This window comes from Haemaphysalis longicornis, unplaced genomic scaffold (genome assembly GCF_048455015.1).
Source record: "Haemaphysalis longicornis isolate Haplotype H1 unplaced genomic scaffold, Haemaphysalis longicornis Haplotype H1 scaffold_5, whole genome shotgun sequence".
Taxonomy (NCBI): domain Eukaryota; kingdom Metazoa; phylum Arthropoda; class Arachnida; order Ixodida; family Ixodidae; genus Haemaphysalis; species Haemaphysalis longicornis.
This window is the reverse complement of record NW_027526385.1, coordinates 87,556,102-87,583,058: the sequence shown is the minus strand read 5'-3', so window position 1 is coordinate 87,583,058 and position 26,957 is coordinate 87,556,102. Positions and strand designations below refer to the sequence as shown.

The 26,957-nt window shown below is 47.8% G+C and overlaps 2 long non-coding RNA genes across 2 annotated transcripts; one reads left to right on the top strand and one right to left on the bottom strand.

The window, feature by feature from the left end:
• Positions 1-593: 593 nt before the first annotated feature.
• LOC144138554 (uncharacterized) lies at positions 594-18,334 on the top strand. The gene is made up of 3 exons (XR_013315899.1): positions 594-707; positions 6,354-6,473; positions 7,960-18,334. It is a non-coding gene; the product is annotated as an uncharacterized LOC144138554 (long non-coding RNA).
• A 146-nt stretch (positions 18,335-18,480) lies between these two features.
• LOC144138555 (uncharacterized) lies at positions 18,481-20,207 on the bottom strand. Its single transcript, XR_013315900.1, has 2 exons — positions 19,845-20,207; positions 18,481-19,261 (listed from the first exon to the last, which is right to left on the bottom strand). It is a non-coding gene; the product is annotated as an uncharacterized LOC144138555 (long non-coding RNA).
• Between the last annotated feature and the right edge of the window lie 6,750 nt (positions 20,208-26,957).

Below are 26,957 nucleotides of genomic sequence, written 5' to 3'. Positions count from 1 at the left end.
TGGAGTCGCCTTCACAAATGCTGACACCCATTAGAATGGAATGGCAGACAGTGAGTCGTGGGAAGTCTGCGACACACCAGAGACCATACGCCATCTTCTATGCGAATGTCTGCGTTTTTTATCAGCAAGAAGGCAACTCTCCTCAACTTTACGGAAGCTTGATTCTCGGCGGCCGTTATCTGAGGAGAAACTCCTGGGCCACTGGCCTCTACCATCATCTACGCAGAAGGCGACAAAAGCACTCCTGTGCTTCGTAAAAACAACGAACTTGCACAGCAGACTGTAGCACAAAAGACTACTCTCTATGAGCTAAATGAACTCTATCGCCTATAGACGGTATTCATTCAAAAGTTTAGCGGGCGATTTTCTTCGCTTGGCCACACTGAAAGCCGCCATGTCTGTGGCCACTGTGCTAGCGCATGCGCTGTGCGCCCACATCTCGAGAAAAAAAAAAAAAAACACCGGTGTCCCGTTTGTCGTCTGCCGCGTTTCAACCCAATTATCGGTAGTGGCGTCAAGAGATATATTATTAATCGCATTCACATTACGTCGTGGCGCTCTACCTGCCATCGATAACTTCGCATCACCGGAGGATGAAACCGCGGCAGCGGACGGCCGGAACGGCGCGCAAAAGTCCGACACTGCAGTTGGCTGCCGCCGTGGATGCCGACGCAAGTGCACCCGCACCGTATCCACGACTTTGTCTGGTAAGTTCCCTCTAATACATGGTTGATTACAAAAACCGAATAATTTCTTTGGAGAGCTGTTTCACGCGTACTCCGATTTAGCGATGGTAGCGAATGCGAGGCCGCTTCCCGAGCCGTGCTGTAACCCAAGCGCTGACGGATCGCAAGCGCCCTTTGAACAAATCCCTCGAGTTTGGCTTCCGTACGGCAACATTTTCTGCATATGCCTTCGGGCGATCGCTTTTCCGCGAGCATACGCGTGACTTATCGCGACGCAGTCGCACGCATACGTGGGCTCTAACGTTTTTATCGCTCTACCTACTCGTGCACGCCCCCGTGTGCCAACGTGTTTTCAAATAAATTGGAATGAAAACTTAGGCAGGCAGCAATGCGCCACCATCAGCTTCGCAGTCACCAGTCGCGGTCGCACGCTGGATGCCTTGTCGGTTGTTCGTACGAGGGATAAAAAACAGGCGCTCTCTTGTTTTTTATTTAAATCGCGGCAATCACTGACACTGACAATCACTGACATCACTGAGATTTTCTTCAGACTCCAATTCCAGAGAAAATCTGCTGTTGCAGTGACCAACCCGTTCCGCTGGTGCCGTGTAGATTCAATGCGCAAGTCTTGACGCAGAAAAATTACTAGGACCCAGATTTCGGAAGTGTAGTGGACGCGCATTTCACGGCGCGCTGAAGGTGCGTTTCTCACGCTCGCTCGGGCGGCGGTTCGCGTTACCGGACCCGCCGGATGTGTGACGCGTGAGCTATCGTGTTCCACGCCTGCGCCGCCGCGCCATCGGGGACCGTGGGGGTTTATTTCTCTTCGCTTAATAAGGCACTTGAGTTCCAGCAACCGGTCGGTGTGGTCGCTTTCATCGTCGCTCGTCAGCCGACGAGACATGGTGTCAGAAGTGGGATAAAGTTAGCGACACATCGATCAATTATTAATAGCAATCAGTCTAAGTTGCGTAGCCTGCAAAACACGCTATGGCGGATGGAGATCCTTCTATCCAGTTCAGCGGCACCGGGCTTCAACCGCCACCGAAATTCGATTTTGGGAACCCAAGCTCTTGGAAAGAATGGGTCTACCAGTTCGACGACTATTGCTATGCATCTGGGCTCTACCAAGCGCCGGGAGAAGTACAGGTCAGAACGCTTCTTTACGACATGGGCTCCCAAGACGCCTGCCGCGTTCTCGACACTCTAGCATTGTCCAGCGAAGACTGGAGCTCGCTAGAAGTTCACCGATCACTTCATCCACCCGGTCAACGAGGTCTACGAAAGTGTCTGCTTCCACCGTCGAACCCAGGGCGAAGGCGAGACCGTAGACGAGTTCTACACTGCGCTGCGTACACTTGTCAAAAAGTGCAACTATGCCTCAGCGGAAGTGGAAGAACGACTCGTTCGAGACAGGTTCGTCGTGGGTCTCCGGGACTCTAACCTTGTGGACAAACTGTGCCGAACACAAAAGCTTACCCTTGAAGAAGCAAGACTACAGGCTCGCATCAACGAAGATGCCGTGAAAGCCCGTGCAGCAGTGTTCCAAAAAGAGCCGAATCCTGCTCACGTTGTGGCCGAGGCCAAAGTTCAAAAGCACTTCCAAAAGCCGCGACATGGTTCGAATTCTCAAGGGAGCTCCGGCAAGCGTGTTACGAAGTCCAACACAAGCGACGCTACCACGAGCTGCAGATACTGCGGTCGACCAACGCATCCTCGAGCAGATTGCCCAGCTAGGCAAGCCAAGTGCAAAGGGTGTAATCGGATTGGACACTTCGAAGCAGTCTGCGAAAAGAAAAGCAAGAAGAACATGGGAGCTCTCACACTGCACTCCGTAGCAGCCATCACCAGAACCAAGTTCGTAAAAGTGGCCGTCAACGGACTACGCTAACTTCAAGGTCGACTCGGGTGCGGAGGTGACAGTGGTACCGGACTCGTTTCCAGGCATACCGAAACAGCTGCAAAAGCCAGAAGGTGAGCTTACGGGCCCAGGAAATTACTCCCTCACCGTTCTCGGAACATTCCAAGTGAAACTGAGCTGGAAAGGCAGGTCTACAGTGCAAACAGTGTATGTTGTGCCTTCGCAAGACCCGCCGCTTCTTGGATTCCCTGCGATACAGGCTCTCGGAGTTATACGGTTCGTGGACGGTGTAACGGATTCTACCGTCACTTTGAAGGAGTCTCTTCGATGGCTTGGGCGAGCTGCAAGACGAATACGTGATACGTCTCCAACCAGGCGCCAAACCGTTCTCACTCAGCGTGCCGAGAAGAGTACCGATTCCGCTTCACAAACCAGTTCGAGAGGAGCTCACCAAGCTCGAATCCCAGGGAGTCATCCAACGGGTGGACCGTCCCACACCATGGTGTTCCGGTATCGTGGCTGTTCCAAAAGCAGGAGGAGGCTACCGAATATGCGTTGACCTCACCCGACTCAACGAAGTCGTGCTTCGGGAGCGTCACATACTACCCTCAGTCGAGAACATCCTGGGACGCCTCGGATCAGCAAAGGTATTCTCTAAGCTCGATGCTACCGCTAGCTTTCACCAGGTGAAGCTTTCAGAAGAAAGTCAAGAACTCACTACGTTCATAACACCAATGGGAAGATTCTGTTTCCAAAGGCTACCTTTTGGAATCTGCTCAGCGCCAGAATATTTTGAGCGACAGATGAGCAGAATTCTGGAAGGCCTCGAAGGAGTTGTGAGCATGATTGACGACATTCTTGTCTTCGGAGCACCGCAGCAAGAGCATGACTAACGTCTCAAGCAGGTGTTATAGCGCTTGGAAGAAGCGGGAATCAAGCTGAACCGCAAGAAATGCACGTTCTCTGCAAACCAAGTCAAGTTTCTTGTAGTCGTGGTTAGCGCACAAGGAATCAGTCCCGATCCAGAAAAGGTCGAGGCCTTGGCCAAGCTACCAACCCCATCGGATGTCAGCGGTGTCCGAAGACTGCTGGGAATGGTGAACCATGTGGGCCGCTTCATTCCTCATCTTTCCGACATCACAGCACCGATCAGGTCATTGCTTCAAAAGAGAAACTCATGGCTTTGGGGACCGTGCCAGCAAGCTGCTTTCGACAAGCTCAAAAGCTTGCTCAGTTCAGAGGTCTGCATGGCTAAATATGACCCATCGTACCCCACGGTTGTGTCAGCTGACGTAAGCTCATACGGTCTCGGAGCCGTATTGCTTCAAGATCAACCATCGGGAGAACGACGAGCGGTTGCTTACGCCTCACGATCCCTAACGGACACTGAAAGCCGCTACAGTCAAACAAAAAAAGAAGCTTTGGCTGTGACGTGGGCTGTCAAGAGGTTCGACCAGTTTCTGAGGGGCATCGCATTTCAAGTCGAAACGGATCATCGTCCTTTAGTCACGCTCCTGGGATCAGCAGAACTCGACATGATTCCGCCCAGAATCCAGCGCTTGCGAATCCGTCTTATGCGCTATCAGTTCACTGTTCTCTACGTCCCTGGCAAGCTGATTGCCACGGCAGACACGCTGTCAAGGGCTCCTATTCAGGGACACGATCCTGAGCGAAGTCAATGGCAGACAGACTCCATCGAGTTATTCATCGGGGAAGTTGTTACAGCAGCTGCCAACCTCATGTCCTCCCGCATGGATGCCTTACCCAAGCACCAAGCGGAAGACGGCATCTGTTCTGGGCTACTCCGCTTCTGTGAGAAAGGATGGTCAGAAAACGTCTCAAAGGTTCCAGTTCATCTAAGGGAGTACTGGATGGAAAGAGGCAACATCACAGTGTGTGATGGCTTCTTGCTCAAAGATCGCCGCATCATTATTCCAAGCCTGATGCGCCGTGAGGTACTTCAGCAAATCCACGAAGGCCACCAGGGCATTGGACGGTGCAAGGCAAGGGCAAGGGACGCAGTATGGTGGCCTACCTTTAACAGCGAAATTGAGCAGCTCGTAACATCGTGTGAGAAATGCGCTCAGACGAGAGTTCAGCGTTCGGAGCCACTAATCGCAACACCGACTCCAAATCGGCCATGGCAGCGTGTAGGCGCCGACTTGTTTGAACTTGATGGAACTCGCTACATAATCGTGGTGGACTACTACTCTCGTTTTCCGCAAGTAATCAGCTTGTCGTCGACCACCTCCACAGCTGTCATTGCGGCTGTCAAGAGCACGTTCGCGCGACATGGAATACCTGATGTGTTCGTGTCTGACAACGGCCCGCAATTTTCGTCACGGGTGTTCGCCGAGTTCGCGCAGACCTACGGATTTCATCACATCACGAGCTGCCCGGGCTACCCACAGTCAAACAGCGAGGCAGAACACATGGTGCGGACCATGAAGGATCTTTTCACAAATTCGAAGTACCCACACATGGCGCTTCTGGTGTACCGCGACACACCACACCAGGAGCGAGCGGATACAGCCCGTCGCAGCTCCTAATGGGCCGACGTCTGCAAACGACAGTGCCGAAGATGCCAGACACCCTGCAACCGGAGTGGCCACCACATGACAAAGTTGCAGCTAAGGATAAAGCTAACCGAACAAAACAAAGTCAAGACTTCAACCGTCGTCACGCCGCCCACCAACTCCGCCCACTCGCTGTCGGGGAGGATGTGTGGGTGCAGGATATGTCATGCGCAGCAAAGGTGCTCAGCACAGCAAGAAGACCACGCTCATATGTGGTGGAAACACCGACAGGCATCATTCAGCGCAACCGTCGGCATTTGGTGCCGTTCAACGGTGCAGGCATGCCTGATGGCCTTGCGTCTGACAGTTATTCAAGCACAGACGAAACACCAGCAGTGACGGTTGAAAGCTCCGCGGATCAAACCCGCCGGATGTGTGACGCGTGAGCTATTGTGTATCACGCCTGCGCCGCCGCGCCATCGGGGACCGGGGGGGTTTATTTCTCTTCGCTTAACAAAGGCACTGAGTTCCAGCAACCGGTCGGTGTGGTCGCTTTCATCGTCACTCGTCAGCCGACGAGACAGGAAGTACCTTAATTTGAGGAATGAAAAAAAATTGGGCGTTTTAATTAGTGAACAAAGCAGAGTAACGCTAGTTCCATCTTTGGCTCGTTCCTTTTAACTGCGCTATTTTTACTGTGCACCTTAAAACACCCGGTTATTCCTCCCTCCCCCTCTGTGCTTTTACTACATAGCTGCATTTATTACATGGAATGGCGAGTTGATTTTTAAGCATTGCCTTGGGCACACATGGTATCTAGCAGGTTATTTTATGCACCATTCTTTTTTTAAGCAACCAACCTTCCCAACTGGCAAGCAGACTATTCATATGCTTGCAGGCTCTGTTTTCACCATCCTTGCGTCTGCACATATGTATATTTGTTAAACGTTGCCTGCATACCTTCTAGTCCAGACTTCATATTTGAAAAGCGGCAACTGGCCACAGTTGCCGCTTTTCTAATGGAGGCAAAAAGCAGAAATGCCCATGTTCGAGATTTTGGCACACGTTAAAACATCCCCAAGTGGTCAAAATTAACCTCACTACGGTGTGCCCCATCGCCTGTGTAGTGTCAGTGTGTTAAACCTCATAGTCAATCAAAGTGTTCGTACAAACCTTCTACAAAGCAAGCACAAGCCGTTTTCAACTTTATGTGGTCACTGGTGAACTGACTGCTGTAAAACTGTGCATCGCAGCATGTTTAAGTTCACATGTTACTACTCACTCTTGCAGGTCTGAAGCATGAGATCAACCACTGGCTCTCAACAGCCACTCCCCCAGTCCGGCGAAGTCAACAAAAAGCCATCCAGCCACCACTAGGCACACAAGGCTGCAGAAAAAACTTGGCATAGCGTATGCATGTTTCTGGCCTATTTTTGCTTCTCTTAAGAAGGTAAAGTTTATTCAGCCTGTGTTGCTTTTCAGTTTCAGTTGTACAACTTTTTTTTTATGTTGATTATGCATTTTCGTGTTGAAACGTATAAAAATGTGCAGTGCCAAAGGGACACTGCACCTCCAAGGCAAACTTCATTTTAGATTTTTTTATCCTTCACCTCCGTAAATGCTGGCATCATTACAGGAGTACTTGTCGAACGTTTTGATGTGTGGGTGTTTGCGTCTGTCCCGAATGCAAGATGGTGTGCCACGGTCCCTTAAAGGGGCTGGACCTACCCCACTTCTGATAGTGATGAAAAGCATGTCATAGTCTTCACATAAGCCATATTATGGCCAATTCTTTAAATACGTGTGAACATCCACTGCCTGACTACTCTTTATGTCCCAACTTTCAGCCTCTCATCAGTGCTAGTAAACATCCTACGCGAGGCTGACCCCTTTGCTAAGCTGCACAGAAAAAAGGTCAACCCAACAGCTCAGCCATTATCAGCAGCTGACAATCCTTGTGAATCCTCAGGTGCTGTCAAGTGCACAAATAACTCCGCCATGTGCTCACCTTTGTGGGAGAGAAACGAGCCAAGAATGCCCCAGCAACACATCAGTGATGGCCTCCCAGATGGCCGATAGGATTCTCCAGGTACAGTGCGAAGGGGTTTTGAACCCCCTCCCCCAAACATTTTACTATGCTGCACATAAGCAAGTGCTAGCATTCATTTTGGCAAGGCTCCTTCCATTCTCCCATACCTCCATACACCCCCAACCCCTAAAAGTATTTCTGGCTGTACCAACAGTTGATGGACTGTGAAGAATGAGCACCCTGGAAAGAACTAAAGGAGGTGTTTCAGGTGTGCATTTGGAGGTTGTCAGGTGACACACTGTTGAGTCGAGTTGATACGTGCAGCATACCACGGTAGCAATGCACCAAGCATGTGTGATCCTGCATTCAAGGCCAGTGCACTGCAGGCGTATTAGTAACTGCACTTGCATTGGGTCAAATTAAACTACGCAGCTGTTGAGAAAAACAATGGGGTGTACTCACGGGAGCAAAACTCTAGATTGATGCAAGCAGCAGCTGAAAGGCATTACATGCTGCCACATGAATAAGTGCCTCCTGCCAAGAAGACACTGGCTGTACGGCCTAGTTTAACAGTACGATGTTCATTTCGTGCTTGTTGCTTTGGCTACATGTGGCTTCGGCCTTGTTGAAGCGTTTTAGCGATTAGCGGTCAGTAATGCATTGAACTTTTTTTTCTTGACCTCTGATTGGGAGCTTAAGCACGCGACAGGCTTCATTAAAATCAAGTCCTAGCACTTCGGGATTTACACTCTATGCGCAGATTGTGACTATTCGTGAAGGACGAGGACAATAGAAAGGAGCAGTAAAAAATTCTTTAGGGCCTCATCTGGGGAGAGTGACCATTTGGGCTCCTTTCTTTGGTTGCAGCAAAGCCAAGGGAATGCGAGCTGTGGACCGGCGACCAAGGACAACTCCACCCGGAGCTGGGATTGTGTGCGCTGGACGTTGCGTCGTCGGCTGTCGAGCACTGAGGGCCAAAACCATCGAGGACAGGCGGCCATACCCATGCCAACAGAATCAACCTAAACAACAAGGTGAGCTGGGCAGCTACGGTCTCCCACGGCAAACACACTCAGAGACACATGGTCCCCCAGAGTCAATACACTCACGGCAGACATTCCGATTCATGCTCAGAAATTAACAAAATCCATCACGTGCTTGAGTCCATTATCGTTGGAAAAAAAAAGTTCTAAAAGCAGCCGTAACTGAACTTAAGGGAGTCGACACCACTGTGAACCCCGCCTCTTCCAAAACGTCAGACCAGCATCTCAGGCCATCGTTGACTCCAGCCACAGCAGGTTACCGACCTTGGGGTCCTCAGAAATTGGGTCCGCAGATGCAATGGACAATTCTCCATCTGGCTCTACTCAGTTAAAACACTGGGACAAGAAAATTGGCCTTGGCAAACCCCCCTTGCTTCGGGGTCGGATGATTAGTACGTTACGGAAGGTGTGCTTCAAAATTTTGGAGAACAGATCATGGAAACTCTCGTGCGACATTCAAAGCCATGTTAGTGCAATTTGAGGATAAGATTGGTGCTGAAATCACCGGTCTCAACATTTGCATCACCGGTTTTTTGAGGACGCTGCGTGAAGGGGAATGGGCCCCATAAAATCGACTGCACGTGCGTCTGGCCTCCGTCAGCGGACAGTTCCAAAGTGCTCACCAATCGTCTAAAGGCACATTCCCACTGGCGACTTGGCACATTGCGTGACGTCCCAAGTGATGAGCCAGGCATCGCTTTTTCTCGCTTTGCGAGGGAGAACAAGATCGCTCTAGGACTGAATCCCCTCGTTGCGCCTCGGCAATGCAAAACCGGATAGCCAATCATGGCTAAGGAGTCAGCTGACGTAGCTGCAAAGGAAAGATTTGTTTACATCCAGCAATGCAAACAATGGTGAGCCGCTGCTGCCGCACAGGGCTGACTGTGCCTGTCGGGTCAGGGATCAGGCCGGCAAGGAATTTTTCATGCGCTTCAGTTCTTAGGTCAGTGACTTCAGGGTATGTGTGTACTAATCAACAAACAGTGTAGAACTCATCAGTGTGGAAAGTCTTTTCAAATGGCAAACACGGTGTAGAACTTGGAGCGTTCGGAGGCGTCAAAACTTCTGCGTCTGTGAAAAGAAGTGAAATTTGCCGGCCGGGATGCGAGTATTGTTGCATCGAATTAATTACTAAATGCAAAACATGGCTGACCGGCACGTTTCTCCTAAACGTATGGAGCCCTTCTCGCAACACCTCCAAATTGACCAAGCTTTTTAAGAAAACTCTTGAAATTTTCCATTTCGACACATTACTCATTGTTGGTGATTTTAATGCACATCACACTAAGTGGGGATTGCAAGCATGACACCATTAAAAAGCGAAAATCTTTGGCTTGATGCCCAACAAGAAGGCCTCACCCTTACCACTGACCATACGCATCCCACTTGCACCGGAAGTAGTGTGAGCAGTGATGAGCAGCAGTGTGAGCAGCCTTGCCTCACTTTTACAGAACACACGTAAAGGAAGACCACTTTACGCAGCACATAAGAGAATCTCGGCAGCGACCACCCGGCAACATCAAACGAAGGTCTGGTAGGCCCGCTTATCCTCATTTACTGAGATGCATTTCAAGGGCTCTGAGTGGTGCAGCGGGATTCCTCACACTCGATGATTGGTTCACATATCTGAGAAATAACTAACATCAAGGCAAAGGCGGATCAACTGGGCCGAGATGCTGAGCAGGCAACTAATTATACATTTGAAGCAGGGAACCAATGCCAGGTTGACTTGCAGCTTCCCCACATGTGGGAGGCCAAGAGTGGTTTGCAACAGCAACTCCGCAAGAACAAAGTCAGTTGCAACGTGTTTTGTCGCCTGGATTGGCTTGACCAACACATTGAAGAATACTCAGTTATTGCGACAAAATTGGCATGCAGCTTGCGATTGCACCGTGAGAAGCAACTACCCAAGACATGAAACGTCGTCTGATGCTTAATCGATCTTGGTAAGAGCCAAGCCATACATTGATGCAACCTAATGGGGAATTCCATTGAGAGAACAGGAGCAGTGGCATCGTGCAGTGAGGAGTAGGTGACAGAACACTTGGGGGCACGCGGGAGCAGGGCCACTGCACCTGCCATGAGTGCGGCACGCACCCGGAGAGCAGGTGGGAGAGGAAATAACGACGAGGGGAAAACACGGTCCCGACCGGCTGTATGGGCATACATGATAGCATTTATCAGGTTAAATAAGGGCGATCCGGCTACATTACTTGCAGTAGCAGCAATATGAGGCCTGTCTGCAAGATTGGCGAGTGAGGAACAGGCGGTATCACTACGAGGGCGTCTCAAATACGACAAAAACCAGTAACAGAGGCTATTTTGCTCATATGCACCATCTCTCGGGGTGAAGTAGAGGTTAAACTGCCGGCTACTTGTTCTTGTAGTCGTTCGTGCGAATCTCCCCGGTGCCGTTCATTTTTTTTTTCTCTCTCTCTCTCTCTCTCTTCAGCCTTTAGCGTTTTTGAGAACTGAGAACGAATATTTCAGTAGAAGAAACACCCCCGCCCCACGCAGAATCGTTAAATGATGTACAACCAAAGTGGGAAGCTCCTTCACTGGGTCTGTTTACTGAACAGCACCGTTGATTCTGGGCATGGAGTTCAGTGAGAGTAAAACCCCTCCTATGGGCAGGGCCGCGGCGGAGGGGCTTTAATTTAGAGCAGCCCAGCGGCAGCGCGGCGGCGCGCGCCATGTCGTCGCTCCATGTACCGTAATTACCCGATTCTAACGCGCGCCCTTTTTCCGGAAAAATAGGCCGAAAAATCACATGCGCGTTAGCATCGGATTCGAAACCGAAACCGAAACAGCAGAAATTTCGTCCCACCCATCGCCATCACCATGTCAAGATGGCGCTAAAGCTTTTAGCAACGATTTTTCGGACGCAGGAACCATATGCACCTAGACTTTTCTATCGGCGTTCACACAAATCGTCAAATTGTTCCACTTGCGCGCTTGATAACAGCAATGGCAGCAGCGGCTCTCACGCGTTCAAAACGAGCGGTCGGCTGAAGCGTGCGGCTCTGGAGAAGCTCGCGGGATGGGCGTGCGAGGCGTGGGCCACGATCCCATAGACCATGGTTGAATGTTCGTTCAGAAGTGTGGCATCGCGAAGGCTCTTGGTGGCACCGAGGACGAGATGTTCTGGTCAGTGGAAAGCAACGACGAGTGAGATGAGCGAAATTACTTTGGGGAATAAATCGCCCATTTCTCCCGCATTCGTTTGTCTGGGTTATAAAGTTCCGTGCGCGTTACAAACGGAGGTGCAAGTTTTTTGGTTTTTTTTGTCAGAAAAATCGGGTGCGCGTTAGAATTGGGGGCGCGTTAGAATTGGATAAGTACGGTAGCTCAGAGATTTCCCGCCGCGCGAACTTTGTCGTGAAGGTTCGCTCCACGTATTCCAGCCTTTAGGCATCCCAGCAATCTCTGCGGAAAAGCATGTGTGAGCAGAGCCGGGCAAAGCACGTGTGGCGGTGTGAAGCGTTCGCATGCTCGTAGGGCTCGCTGCCCATTCCACAAAGTTGCAAATGCACGATGGATACTGCCGCGCTCCCCGATACAAGGGAGCAAAACACACACACACACACACACACAAAGGGGAGGATATGACGTTAAAGGTCATGTGACTTCCTTCGTATCGTACTGTGCTCACTCCGACTTTTCAAGCGGGAGCAGATCGAACTGCTCCCAACTGCTCTCAGAGCACCGAAAGTGGTCTCGCACTACCACTGGATGACAGTGCTCCTACTTCTGTTCGACCACTGAAACACGCCTGCTCAGGAGAGAGCACTTTGAGAGTGCTTTTGAGTGCTCCTGCTCTCCCAATAGAATTCGCCATAAGTGTCATTCCCTATCAGTTTGGTAGCACGGACAAAGAACTACTGAAGGTTATTCAGGATCTTCATATTGCAAGCTGTGCTGCCAAGGTACTGCCCCCCTACTCGAGCCGGAATAATGCCCTCCTCAACATTACTTCAGGCAGGGTACGCGGCTGCCATTACGGCCCTTTGCACAAAACAAAATGTGCTTTTAGGCAAAACGACATCAGGAACAAATGCTTGTAATCTAGGTTATGACTTTTTGGAAGCCCTCACTCATTAGCTCAATATGTGTTGGGATAGAGGCCACATTCTGAAACAGTGGAAAAGAGCCAAAAATATTTTAATCCCTAAACCTGAAAAAAAGCTTACGATTGAAATTCTCCAGCCATCATCTCTCATTCCATGCATGGGAAAGGTTCTTGAACAGTGAGGAAAACTCTTTTTCTGCATACCATGATCAGTTTCAGACGTACACTTTCTACAAAGGTTAAGGCAGCATGAGCTTTAGCTAACAACCAAACAAGGAGTCGCATTTTAAGCACATTGTACATTAACCTTCCTTGCAGCACGACTTTACAAGTAGCTATTCCAACAACGTGGAGATTGCATCCTCATTCCCCCTCTTCTCGTGAAACGCACCCCAATTACAACGACGAGCGACGATAGGCCAGGGCGCAAGCTCTGCGCAAACGCTAAGCTAAATATGAGGACGTGGTTTACAGGGACGCAGCCAACTATTTTCGTCTCGACGTAATATTAGTTGCTGTAGTCAATAACCAGGGAAACTCCATTGCCTCTGGCCCGCTTCATACCCCAGTGGTGTATGAAGCAGCAGCCATTGCACTGGCAATGGTGGCCTTCACAAAAATCGGAACAGTAAAAAAATTCAGGGAAGCTTGCGCTCACGTGCAAGACTTGATCATTGACGGACACAAAGTTGAGTTTTATTGTCGTGGTGCCGTGGTTGACGTCGGCGGGATGGCATTTCATTACCTTACGTTGAGCAACGCCAGAGTGACCTCGTCGTTTTGGTCGACGTTTTCTTGTGCCGCCCTGTAAGCATGACTTATCGTCTCTAGCAGATGCTTTGCACGCCGAGCCTGTCGAAGCACACCGGCCTCTTCCTTTCCTCGGCCATGCCAACTATCTGTGGCCTATCCACTATCCGCGACAAACTATGCACACGTATCAAGGCACGCGAGCATGAATGGTGTGCATTTTCGTAGTATTTTAAAAGCTGCTGACACCATACAGAAATGATTTGTGTTAATTAATACCTCCAAGTCTGCAATCCTAAATTTCTCCCGAGGGCAGATCTCCGAAGAGGTGTCCGTACCTCTAACTTTTGGCTTCGACCCCGAAAAACGAACCGGCAAGTTCTGGACCGCTAATTCTGGATCTAATCTGGACCGCTGCCCTCTTTGGCATGGCCAGGAGTGAATCCGCACACAACGCCGCTTGCGGCTTCACCGACCTAGCGCACGTCAATCTGGACGGTGGCTTCATCTCACTGTCAGGCAGGAACAGAGTAGTGTCCTACACGGATATCCCCAACCACTGTCAGCTGACCTGAGCCTGTATCCCTCCCAGGAATCTGTGGTTTGGAGACACCTCCAGACAAATTCGTGTCGGAGCTTAATTGTCTACAGCTACTGTTACCCAGGACAGGTAACAGTAGCTGTCCCCCCACCCCCCCTGCAGAGTGCCACAGGTGCCAGGAAGGAGCAGGCCTAGCACACATGCTATGTCAGCGTCCTCACACAGCCACACCAAGTTGCAGTGTTAATAGCAGTGGGAGACCGTACTGTACAGCTCCTACTTGGGGAGAGTAGAACAAGGGTAGGAGCAGTAAGCACCCTGGAACTATCATCACATCTGTCTCTGGCCCTCCAACACCTTTCACCATATGAATTGTTCCAATTTTTACTGCCCCATTTGCTCAATTCTTAGTTCCTACCCCATTTTAATAAAAGGTGTATTGAATGTTAAATACTCCAAATCTTTGTGCATCAACCGTAAGTGCATCTATCGCAAGTGCAAGGGGCATGAATAAAAGAGGATGCTTAGAATAAAAAAAAATTACAATGTAGCAGTGAGTGTGAATTTTAGCATGTTTTAGCTATGATGGGCATGTAAATTGCTTTTCAGTGATGCTGTGTGCCAGATACTAAGTTCCCTTCTATGTACACAATGACGAGTTTTTCCCAGCAGAGTCCTGGGTATCGCGTTTACAATAGTGAAAATTCACTATCTGCTACTTAATTTTTTTTTGTAGGTCTTTAAGCAAAGCCTGCAAAGCTGTTAGTAGGCAACAGGTTAGTGGGCAACAACGGAAAAAGTTTATTCAGCACACAGTGTGTCATTTGTGATGTCACTGCTTAAAATGATATTTGCATTTTCCTCGTGTTAAAAAAATCACAGCAACTGGACAGTATCATACACAGAAAAGTGTTGAAACAGTTCAAAGAAATAGGGATTTAAAGGCATTATACAGACAGGTAATAGTTTTCTGGTAAATACACAAAGTAATGCTACACTCTTAAACTAAAAAGATAATTGAGATTGATGTGATTTCTCTAACATAGCACGTTAATAACAACTGAACAAGACGACGAGCTGCAGGCTTACAAAATTGCTTCACCGATGCAGTTGTTGGAGTCAGAAAAGAAATCTGTAAATACAGGATGTGTTGAGTACAAATGACCACCAATACCAGACGTGCTCAGTAAGTGCAGTCTTCTGCTGAATGGCAAACACGCAAAAAAAAATGACTTGATACACTTAATTTACAACTAAAAACAAACTGCAAAAAATGCGAGTATAATCAGATTGCAAGGTAAAACTGACAGGACTAAATTCCTTGGCAAGTTGCAGTATTTCAAAATGGTTTTACCAATGCTGCAAATATAACCCGCCGCGGTGTCTCAGTGGCTAAGGCGTTGCGCTGCAAAACACGAGGTGCAGTCACTTTCATTTCCGAGGGTTGGGGTGGTCGGACCAGCGACAAGCGCCTTACCGAGTCTTGCGGCATCTTAAATAACCTTGTACAAGGTGACACAGTGTTGGCTGACAGAGGATTCACAATAGGTGATGCTGTTGGCATCCACTCAGCCAAGCTAGAAATGCCGGCTTTCACTAGGGGGAAATCGCAGTTATCGGCTTGGGACGTCCAAAAAACTCGAAAATTGGCTAATGTCCGCATTCATGTAGAACGGGTGATTGGGCTACTTAGAGGACGATACTGAATCCTGTCAAGCACTATTCTAATTGATTTTGGGACTGTGAAGCACAACGAGAGGCTCACCCAGCTAGACAAAATTGTAGCTGTGTGCGCAGCTCTAGCAAATCTGAGCCAGTCAGTTGTGCCATTCGAATAGGCATTTTCCAGCAAGCCGTGTGCATCAGTTTGGCTGAGACAACAATGTCTAGCAGTTTCCCTTATTGTGTGGGAAATAGGTGGGTGAGGCACGCCGTAGTGGAAGGCTCCGGATTAATTTTGGCCACCTGGGGCAAGAAGGGGGGGGGGATCTTTAACGTGCGCCGAAATCTCGCAGACACGGGCGTTTTTGCTTTTCGCCTCTGTCAGAAAAGTGGCTGAGAATCGAACCTGCAATGTCCTTGGGCCCAGCAGCACAACACCTTAGCCACACAGAAGAGGATGGAATGGGAATGGCCGCAATGAATTGCCAATACTGGGCAACAGTGAAAAGAGCAGCAGGCATCCAATGCCACTGGTTAGAAGGCGAACATGACCATGAAGACAGCCAGGATGCAACGCATGGTTAGTGTGGTGTGTAACGGGTGTGCAAAAAATGTTGTGTGGTGGGCATCTAAAATCGTCGCAAACCATGTGTATTTATTGGAAGTATGATTTAGGGACTACCCAGCGATGGGCATAACAGCACAATGCACAGGCTACTGTACCAGGTAGTGCAATTCCTGATGATTGACTTATTGATGCAATTTTTTGTTTCGCTGTAGTATCTAAATGCACAGATGTTTTGGTTTTCATTGTGTGATTTGCAGTTATGTTCTGTCATGAAGATTTTAGCCCTGGTCATCTGTATGAATGCACTCTTCTGTTCAAACAGAACATTATGAGGATTTTGCTCCTGTAGACATGAAAAGCTGTTTCCTGGACTGTTGACCGACGATTTACCTAATTTCTTGGCGGTGAAAGTTGTGATGTGCCGTAATGTGTAAAATAAGCCCTCTGAATTTTCCATAATGTGAAATGCTATTCCACGCAGTGAATGGCAGCACCCATTGCGAGCCTAAAGCAATAGGAGTCTAGATGAAGATATCAAGCCCAATTTTGAACTGTTACGCTCGTGATTTTGATTCCAATGGTTTAGGTAGGTTATTTTTTGTCAGTTGTTACACCACTGTCTATTTTATGCTGCTGCTGCTGCTCTAGTAAACATTCTTCAGCTTAGTTCTGTGTCTTCACAAAAAATACAGGGTGTTTGTAATGCTGCCCAATGTCAGTATTTCTTTCCCTTTTTTGTCCAAGCTGACATTGATGATTGTCGTCGTAGTATGCAAGTTTTTAAGAGTTGTTAATGTTTTGTGCAAAAAAAATTGTGCATCTTAGTTAGTGACATGAGGGGTCTCAACTCACATCAGTGAGCAAGCAAGCCACAGTCAAGAAGTTCAGTCCCACGTGGGAACGTTGCAATGCAAGAAAGGCAGGGGGGAGGGGGGTGTAACAAATTGTCACCTAATGCTGCCGTTCAAACGAAACAAGTCCTTTCCCACACATTGTAAATATGCTTGGTCATTTCTGTATGGAATTTGGTGTCACCATTCGAGAAACATATCAGTACTGATCTCCAGGATGACTAAAATATAGGCACTGATATTTGTTTTACGGTGATCCTTTAATACATCAAAAGGTCAAAAAAAAATCAAAACGTCTGCAGGCCACATGTGGCCCGGGTGTTTCACACCCTTGCTTTAGATTAACTGTGCACAATAGGGCATGGCTATGTGTATCAATCGTAACACAAAGAATGGAAGGTTACAAGTGGAAGCACCCACACACAAAAACCGAATGGAATGAGAAAAATGGTGTTTCCGTGTTCTAGATGCGGAGTGTCTTATGCTCGGGGGTATGTCACTTGTTGACTGGTGGCGACCGTCCGCACACCATCTGTGCATGCGCTCCTCTCCTCCTTTCCAAACAGCTGCGTACTCTCCTCTCCTCTCCTACCGTCTGCGCGCGCTCCTCCTCCGTTCGCTTCCGCTCTCTCGCGCGCATGCGCGGCTCTTCCTTCATAGTCCTTCATTCACTCTCACCCTATAAATCCAAGGAAAGCGTATATATTCCGGGAAAATGTATGTCTCCAGTTCACTGACGTTGATTTCTGTGTTGCAATTTTTTTTTTAATCCATCCCAGTGAAAGCATGTTGCCTGATTGATCCCCGTAATGTGTTTATTGTGTAATATTATTTTACAATAATTCTGCTTTCATGCTCTGTTTTCTTTATGAAGGCTGAACAAATCAGCCTAGGCTGTTTTGCCACAATTAAACTGTTTTGTTCTATATTTCGACACTGTTGATGTCCAGTGAAGCGTCATTTTTTTTTTTTACCTCCGCTCTGATATTTTGGCCTAATCAGTAATGAACGATCATCGCAATTGTTCATTATACCGTTATACCGTGTCCATTTGGTTTGTGTATAAATCTACATTATATTTCTGCTCATCTCTTCTGACTGCTCTTGTTTTACCGTTTTTTTATGTATTTTTTAACAAGAGGTCCCCCCACAGTGATAAACTATGGGACCTCTTTCTGTATTCTTTACCAATGTATGTACTGTATTGTATGCAATCTTCCTAATAAACTTCAAACTTCAAACCTCTCTCGTAGTCTCCTCTCCTACAGCTGTGAATATAAAGGGGAACTAGCAGAGCTCCCGTTCAGTGCTGCGCTTGCTTCGCTTGACTCCGAGCTTCTTCAGATGAAGTAGGATGGAAGCAACAGTCCCGTCAATGGGTGCGCTGACGCAATTAAACATAACGGAAACGCAAACGGAACCCCCATGACACTCCGCATCCTACTCATGGTTCCCTTCGGGGAGATGGGTGTAATTTTTTTTTGTACCCCAGCAAGGCTCCTTGTCTCTGTTTAGCTCCAACTAGTAGTGCAGAAGTGACAACAAAAGAGAATCGGCAAACTGCATCGGTGCTCCTGTGACCTACTGCAAACTATCACTAATATTTAACTGATGGGTAATTACATTGTGAACTGTTGGTTGGGTGGTGTTTTATTGATGTGTAATAAAATGTTTCTTGATAGACATGTTCTCATCATGCCATTTTTAATAGTGTCCCAAGCTGCTGTTAGCAGTTACCCTAGGTGTAAGTAAGACAAGTTAACTTAAGCCTTGCTGCTGATGCCCGGAAACACCAATGTTAAGCTTTGGTGGTGCACAAAGAACATGGGTTGGTAAGCTAGTTGGTATTGCATAATGAAAAGTGGGTCTTACAAAGCAATATGAACAAAGGCAGGACAAAGCACTGAACTGTGACTGATTGTTTATTCAAGGAATAAACATACCAATGCGATTACAACCAATGAAAAGGCTAAAAGCACATCGAAACCAACACGTCATCTCGCCCCTTCCCTGCTACATAGCAAGGTTTTGATACACGATTTCTTTTTTTGGGAGTGCAACTGAAGGGTCTCTAATGCACACATTATTAAACATTCAATTTTAAGTACGCCTATCAATTCATGTGTGAACTTTTCCTTTTCTAAGCAATGAACACACTTCCGAAAAAGTGGAACACAAGCGTAACTTTTCGCAGTGTGACAAAATGTGGCCCGATAATTCAATGAAGTCCTTGTGCTCACTGTACAGATCACCATTTCATAACAGTTGAATTAGCCAAAATGAAGGTGATAGCCATGAGTTATCATTTCCTGGCCAGAAACCACGTCTTGCAAAAAATATTCTAGCACATGAAGAGTATGACTAATATGTTTTTTTTTATATTCTAGCACATGAAGAGCATGACCAAAATGTGTTTTTTTTTTTCATTTTCCACAGTCATTGTAAATTCAAATAGCAGTAGCTGGAAAGGCACCTAAATGCACATAAAAGGGCACCAGTCGACCTCGCTATTTATTTCTGAATATTTCTGTAGATCAGTTTCGAAGTGTGCTAAACACCATCACTGTATTTAAACCTGCTGCTGCTCGCGGATGATGCAAAAAACGGCACTCTTGAGGCTTGCCCCGCAGGACGCACACCAGCTCTGTGAGGGCGCCGTATTTCTTTTCTAGCAGCTGCATACGCCTGCAATGAAAGAGAAAGACAAAAAACGGGCTAAAGTTCGGGGTGAAGCAGAAAGGCACAATTACTTCCATTATGTGCACAATTAGTTTTTCTAAACCAAGCAGGAGCTACAAGTTTTGTGCGGAGACTGAAATGGCAGTTCTGCTGCCCCTAAAAACAAATAATAGTAAATTTCGCTAAGCGCTGCTGGCGCAAAACAACAGCTTGAGACGACGTTCGTTTCCGGACGGCGTGATCGAACAGCAATTTCTTTAAAAGATATATCGGCCTCAAAAGTGCGCAGGATAGAAGTACCCGAGGTTTTGACCTTTAACTGATGCTCGCCGGTTTCCTCACTCCACCCAAGGACAATCGAAACACAGGGCTTCATGCCCTGCGCTGAGATTGACAGAAGTAAATTGATCGCTGCATGCGATCCAATCACCGCACGAGAAAAAACAAGAAGAAAACACGTTGCAGCTTATGTTCGAGTTATTATCAAAAAAGCAGCCCTAAAAACGGCTTCCCTCAAGATGGCATGGGCGACACATTGGCACTGGGTTTCTCGTGCGCTAAATGTTTCACACTCAGCAAAACAACTCACCTGTGACATTAGAGCGCGGCGGCTGGCCATCCGCTGATCTGCGGCGGCGACTTGATACGCGTCTGGCGATAGGTAGATCGCACTGTACTCAACAGTACTTAGCGTCGAGTTATTACTTTGCGTTCAGTGGGCATCAGTTTGGAAATGATGCAGTTCATGCTGACAAACGACCAATGCGCTAACGATGCAACCTTTGCGCCCCGACCGGCTCGCACTCGCTCGTAGGTGTGCGCAGAGGCTGGGGTTGAATTGCAGATAAGGTTGTCACACTCATGAGCGGAACCATGAATTTTCGCGTAACCAACGCTATCGCGGTGCAACAGACTATCAAGCCACTCGCACACGCCTTGCACGAAAACACAAGCTCATCTCGCGGACCGCGACCTGCCTGGCCGCCATGGAGGCACGGAGGAGAAGAGGAGGGCCTGATCTGCGGGCCGTGCGCACAACGTCGCCTAGCAACAGACGCTTGGCCACAGATATGGCGGCGCACGCAAGGTTGCCTGTATGTATGTGAATACGCTCTATAGCGTCGTGGCGCTGGCAACACCTCTTTACGCTCTCTCTTTACCTTCCCCTTCTTTTAATGCTTTTCATCTTTTTTCCCATTGTTCCCCTTACCCACATGTAGGATATCAAACTAGGCCGCAGCCTGGTGGACATTCCTGCCTTTTCTTTACCTTTATTCCTTCCTTCCTTATTAGACTTCTGCACAACCCATCATTTCGCAATAAATTGGGCTCAATGATAATACCTCCCCTTTAGAGGGAGCTTTCTATCCTAAGTACACCTTCTCCGGGATGACTTTGGAGGCTCAATACAAACATTCGTAAAAACTGAGTTGAAGCTTCCTTTCCTTTCCTTTCCACGGTTTTTTAACAGCGGAGCTGTTTAGCAAACCGTTCGAGTTTCTTGTCCGGAGTTAAATGTAGGAAGCTCACACTAACGCGTAAGACTTGGAGGTAGCGAAGCTGTACGCAACTATCACACAATTATGAAGGTGATGATGATGATGATGATGATGTCCTCAAATATTTTGGCACGCACCCACAAGGGGGGATTGGCCAGGGCTAAACTGGTTAAAAACGTGAGGACTTCGAAATACGTGTTTCCGGAAAGAGGGTGTAAAAGGAAACTTAGTTAAGAATGAAACCCGAATTACCCATTAATCAGCACCGTTTAGCAATTCAAAGGACCTGAGGCAGAAAGAAAATTTTGAATGCAATTATATATATCCCTTCTTGCAAACCCCAGCTTTGATGCGCCAATAGATAATATAAGTGTTATCGATAAAGTCAACCCCAACCGCTCAATCGGCTCCTTCAAAAACAGTTGTCTAGCTGTTGAGAAACGGCGACAGTCGAGAAAAAAATGTTCGATTGTTTCGGGGACCTGGCACCGCACACATAGTTCTGTAGGTGAAAGTTCTGATCTGAACAGATAGAAATTAAGCCTTGGAACCCTGCAGCGCAGCTCGGTGAAGGTCACCTCGCATTGCCGAGAGCCACAAAAATGAACATTCCACCCGAACTTTAAATGTTGGAACTCTTCAAATGATAAAAGCGAATCGGAACGGGTGGCGTCTAAATACCAATATCGTTTTAGCCTCGCAGATGCAAATAGAGCCATATTAGGAATTCTGAATTGAATGGGAGCTGTGACGGCGAGATTAGCTAAATGGTCCGCTTGCTCGTTGCCCCTGATGTCCGTATGGCCAGGGACCCAAGACAAGCGAACCTCCTTCACGTGCCTGGGAACAAAAAATAATAGTGTGCGGTACAATGGAGATTCCGAAGAGGAAGTTAACGCCGATATAACTGCCATCGAATCAGATAATATGATAATTTTTGATACATGCTGCGGTACTTTGCATACAGCGAGAGCTATTGCTAAAAATTCGGCCATAAAAATGGGTGTGTAATCCGGGATTCGCAGCGAATAACTCCAGTCTAAAGATTGTGAAAAAATACCAATTCCAGCTTTCTCGCCATTTTGAGATGCATCAGTATAAATCACAGATGAAGAAGGATACTTGGATAAATATTCATTTAAAATAGCGGCTAATAGCGAGCGTGGTAGAAGTTTTGCAGCGGAAGGGAAGGGGTTTTGAAAGTAAAACTCAGTTTCTCGCTCGATTGTGGATACCGGAATGACCTCATATAACTTAACAGAAATACAATCCAGGCATGATTGAACGAATAGTACTTGGGGGGAGATACGTTATGAAGGTGAAAGTCCACGACTGCAGCAGATTTGCTTCTTCTTCGCTGCCGCAACGACGTTCACTCCGTCATTGTTGCTATAAGTATCAGCTTCTCTCATTTTTTAGAAGCAATATTCATTGGACATCACGTTGGAGGGGCGTATGCTATGACGTGTCTTTCTCGTTCCTAGCAAGTGTTGCCGCGATTACGGCAAACACTGGTGTTCTTTTTCCCCAAACTGGCCAGTCTTTCTAATTCGGTATGCTTGGCTTGACAAACGTGCGCCAGGGATGCTGGGCAGTCGGCGCGAGGCACGCACACACGAGTGCTCGGCCCTTTCTTGTTTTTTTAACTGCGGGGTAGTGGCCGCAATCTGGGCCAATCTCTTTAAGTGGGTATGCTTGGCTTGACAAACGTCTGCTGGGGACGCTGGACAGTCGTCGCGAGGCACGCACACACGTGCGCTAGGCATTTTCTTGGTATTGTTAACTGTGGGGCGATCGACGCGGGGCCCGCGTTCTCGTGCGCGCACTCGGCACTTGGACTCAGACTCGGACTCGCTCGCACTCGGACTCGCACTCGCACTCGGCAACTTGGTATTTTTAACTGCACACAAAAAATTACGATTTGCTAAACAGCTTCGCTGTCAAAAATGCCTAGCAAAGGCCGAGCGCACCGTGACCGCGCGCACCTTAGCCGGTACCTCGCGGAGACCACTTGGCAAAAGTTTCAAGCGCTCGTGTGTGCGTGCCCAGCGGCGATCGCCCAGCGTCCGTGGCGCAGGCTTGCCAAGCACACCCAATTAGGAAGGTTGGCCAAGATTGGTTAATCGATCACCTGTGTCAGCCCCTGCCGGTCTACCATAGCGACCACAGTGCACTTCTACTGATGATTATTAGAACGCCTGCGTGTTATACTGCACAACACGATGATGCATTTCAAACATCGGCTCCACCACCATTACCACAGAAAATAGAATTGGGCACTAGGGAGAAGAAGAGGACCTAATTAAAGTATTTAATGGAGATGAACAATACTAAACTACACGCGATTAGGATTAATACACGCACTTCTAACTCCTCAGTGTCAGTGTGGCAAAACGTGCTACTGCGCACACAACGGCAATGTTCAATGATTATAACTTACAAAAAAATATGAAGGAAGCTCACGCTTGTAGCAACAAAGATGAAGTAAAGGTCTTTGCGGAAGCGAAAAAAAAGCAAATCGTATGCAATAGGGGACTTAAATCCCGTGATGGTCGTGATGGTGGCGTACAGCCTCGCTGCCTTCAAGTGTTACACGTTAATATGAGCTTCCTTAATTTTTTCCTATATGTAGACAAATCAAACAGTGCACAGTGAAAGGATAACATCATAGATGTGACTGAGAAAAGCTATGTTCTCACACCAATATTGAGTGAGAGCAACTGCGTGTTCGAGCTCCATATTCTACAGAATCGACAAAAACAACGCGACCAAAGAGCGAGGCACACCTTGGTAAGCGAACAAAACAAGGCAAAGCAAAGGGGTGCATTAGGTCGTGTAATGGCCTCCCGGTGCGACCTTTATCACACTCACTGAAACAAAAATGTACAAAGCGCGCAAAAAAGAAAGCCTCACGCAAGCGAGGTCAGCCCGGCGCTCATCCGGATATCGGGAGGAAACAACCACTTCGGTTGTCGCACAGCTGGAGTGTAAACACTGTATTCTCGGTGTACACCATCCGCGCCAAAGGTAATTCCGCGCTACAGCAAATGACGGAAGCAGAGGAGACGAGCAGCAACACTCGCTGCGAGATCCCATAGGACAGGCGACGAGAACGCAGGCGAAAACACATACCAAAAATACGGACGCAATAAAATGCAAGCGAAGGTAGCAGACGCCAGGAATCGATGAGAGGAAGCAAACGATTGTGGAGAAAACATGCCCCGATCTCATTCCCGGGAGCATGTACCCTTAGAAGAATACACTTCCTCTACACAACCCCGCTGGATATAGAGAAAGGTTCGCGTTGAGGAACAAAAATGTGCTCCAATCCACCCTGGGAAGGTGTTTCGAAAGCGAAGCTGTACACGACACCCACAGCGATTACCCATGCGACGTACCCAGAGACAAGTTAAATGTACATAACCGCGCCCTTTATTACTTCAAACAGATATTCTTTAAAGTAATAAAGTACGTTGGCCTGTTGCACACATTTAAAATTTCATCAATGACTCATCACCCTTTTCAATATGCATTTAATGACACATCAACATGCCAACTCTTTTTGACCTGCCCATTTATGACCTGTCCCTCTCTACACCTGGTTAACCTCCCGGCCTTTCCGGCCTTATGTGTCCTCCTCTTCCTTTTTTATGTAACAATCTACTTCAATACAAACTCTTTGCTCTCTGCTTGATTTGTTTCTTCGCTGTATTATTTTTGGTCATGTGCTGCTACCCCTACGTGCTCTGGTTTAGTTTTCGTTTCGCTTTTACGAGCCCTGGACAGCCACCGGTGGGCTTCAGCCCCCTCATATATTTAAACTTCCGCGTAATCTTGTCGGATGTCACCTTTCATTTATACTTAACCCTGCCCCTCTCCTCTTTCATCCTTTCGGCTTCGACCGACCCAGGAAACCTTGTTAGCGCAAAAACATCCTGCTTCAGCACCACTTTAACACCTTCGTCGGGCCGCGTGTATCATAAGGCCCACAAGCTACTGTTTTCCTAGCCGGGTCCCAGATTTGCTGTCACATGCGTCCTTTGGAGGATCCTCATGGTGACATTTATTTCGTTTCTTCGCTTTGCTTGCTGTAAAAATATGGCAAGTATGGTGCTTCCTTGTCTAGATACGGCAGCCGATTTTGTTTACTTTCTGTCTGCTAATTTTTCCCCAGAAATGTCGACCGAACTTTTGGGTGATTTTCTGTTGATTTCTCTTTTCGTTTCCTGATAGGTCTCTGTTGTTTTACTCCGTATTGTGTGGTGAAAGATAGAGAGGTCTTTATAACAATAGAAAACGTCGACGGGTGCCCGCATGTCAACACTGGTATTTTACTCGCCGGGGTAAGGGAGGGGAGAAATATATAAAAGGGCGAAGGAGAGGCGAGAAAGTAACAGAACAAAAGTCAGAATGTTGAGGTTCGATGGAATAACCAGTCAGGACATCATGGTGTTATTCTAGATTAGGGCTCTAACGCCAATGTATTCGGATTAATCAAACAACGCCGCGAGTTTGTTCGATACGTTCAGACGATGGTCAGGGCCGCGGAGCAAGTAGCACTTATGAGTCCTCTGGTCCTGGATTGAGGCATTTGAGTTTCTGCACATGACGGCCCCTTTCTTGGGGGCGGGCAGAGCACTCCAGCAGTGGCTGTTCCATCGGCGGTAATCCTCACTGTTCGCAGTAGAGGTTGGGGGTTCCGCCAACTCGAAAGAGTATACGACGGTGTAAGCGCTGCGTTCAGACGCAAATGGCACTGGCAGCCTCAACCTAAGCTCAGGATGTATAAGGCGCACATTCGCCCCCTCCCCGATTTTTAAAGCCAAGCTAGAGTACGTGCCGTGGTGCATGCCTCACTGATGGCGACCTTCCCGTCACCATACCACAGTGCAGCGAAGCTAAGTTCACATAATGAGTTCCACAAAACGATGACGATGATGTTAATATGTGAAGGCATAAAGCACCTCAAGAAAAGAACGCTTCCCGTGGTTTGAATCGAAGCTGAGCCCTCGCGATATAAAGCCTACGTCTAGCGGATTGCGTCATTACGACACAGTCGACGCAGCTTGGATTAAAACGAAGCTTTCTCGATCTCACTGATGGACGCACGGGATCTACGGATTGAACGGCACAGCGACGGAAATTTCAGTAGATCAACGATCAAAGTCCGCAACCGCAAAGGCGGCAAACGAATCCCTAACGAGAAATTTGGGCGTTTCAACCATCATTATTGTTGGACGAAAAAACGTTTGATTTGTTCTGGTTCGTTTTTTCTTTTTTTTTGCTGAAGCGATGATTCTTCTAGCCACCATGGCGCCGGGATCTCAAAACTCTGTGGCTGCGCTTTGCGGAATGCTACAACACGGGCAAAAACACTCAGGTTGGGTTATCACAAATGTCTCGCGAATCCGGCCACTGTTAGCCATTTTTACTTGCCTACGCTAAAGAAACGGAGATTTACGCTGGACCAACTCACAATTTTATCTCACGGCTTTTCGCAAGACACAATGACTCTGTATATTGAGTGACGCCTGCCAGTATTCCGGCACGCGTTTAGTAAAAACTAAAATCTCTCGCGCAATTTTGAAAGTGAATATTGCATCAAAAGTTCTGGGGCATGTGCACTCATAAACAATAAAACTGGGCCGAGATGGTCAAAGCACACGTGGGTAAAAATGAAAAGGTCTATATTCATGCCGAAACCACGTGGCGCTTGTCTTTTCAGACTGAAACATTGTTACTTCGAACGCCCCGATCAGACTGGAATACGAAGTGAGAGGCGGTGCACTACACCCAAGCCTCACAGGCAATGACAGAATGCCGATGATTTTATTTGGGGGACAGCCTGGGTCGTGTTTCGGGATATTTTTCCGTATCTTGCGCATAGGTTTTTCACTTAGGAATGAGGTATCGTGCTATCAAGATACGTAATATTTTGTTGCAACACTCTGGGTTCACCTTCATAAGATAATTATTGGCACAGCTACATGAAGGAACACGGGCATTGGGAAATGCTTCAATACAGTCCTACAACTGCACGTACTGCCGACGAGATAAAAGAAAGGCGCCGTGTCAGCAGATAACGCTTCTGCCTTAGGATCAACATAGCGGATAGATAAAATAGTACATTCCTGCACCTCACTCACTAATAACACACGTGCAAGATACCCTAGATCATACGAGGTGCACATCGCATTTACACA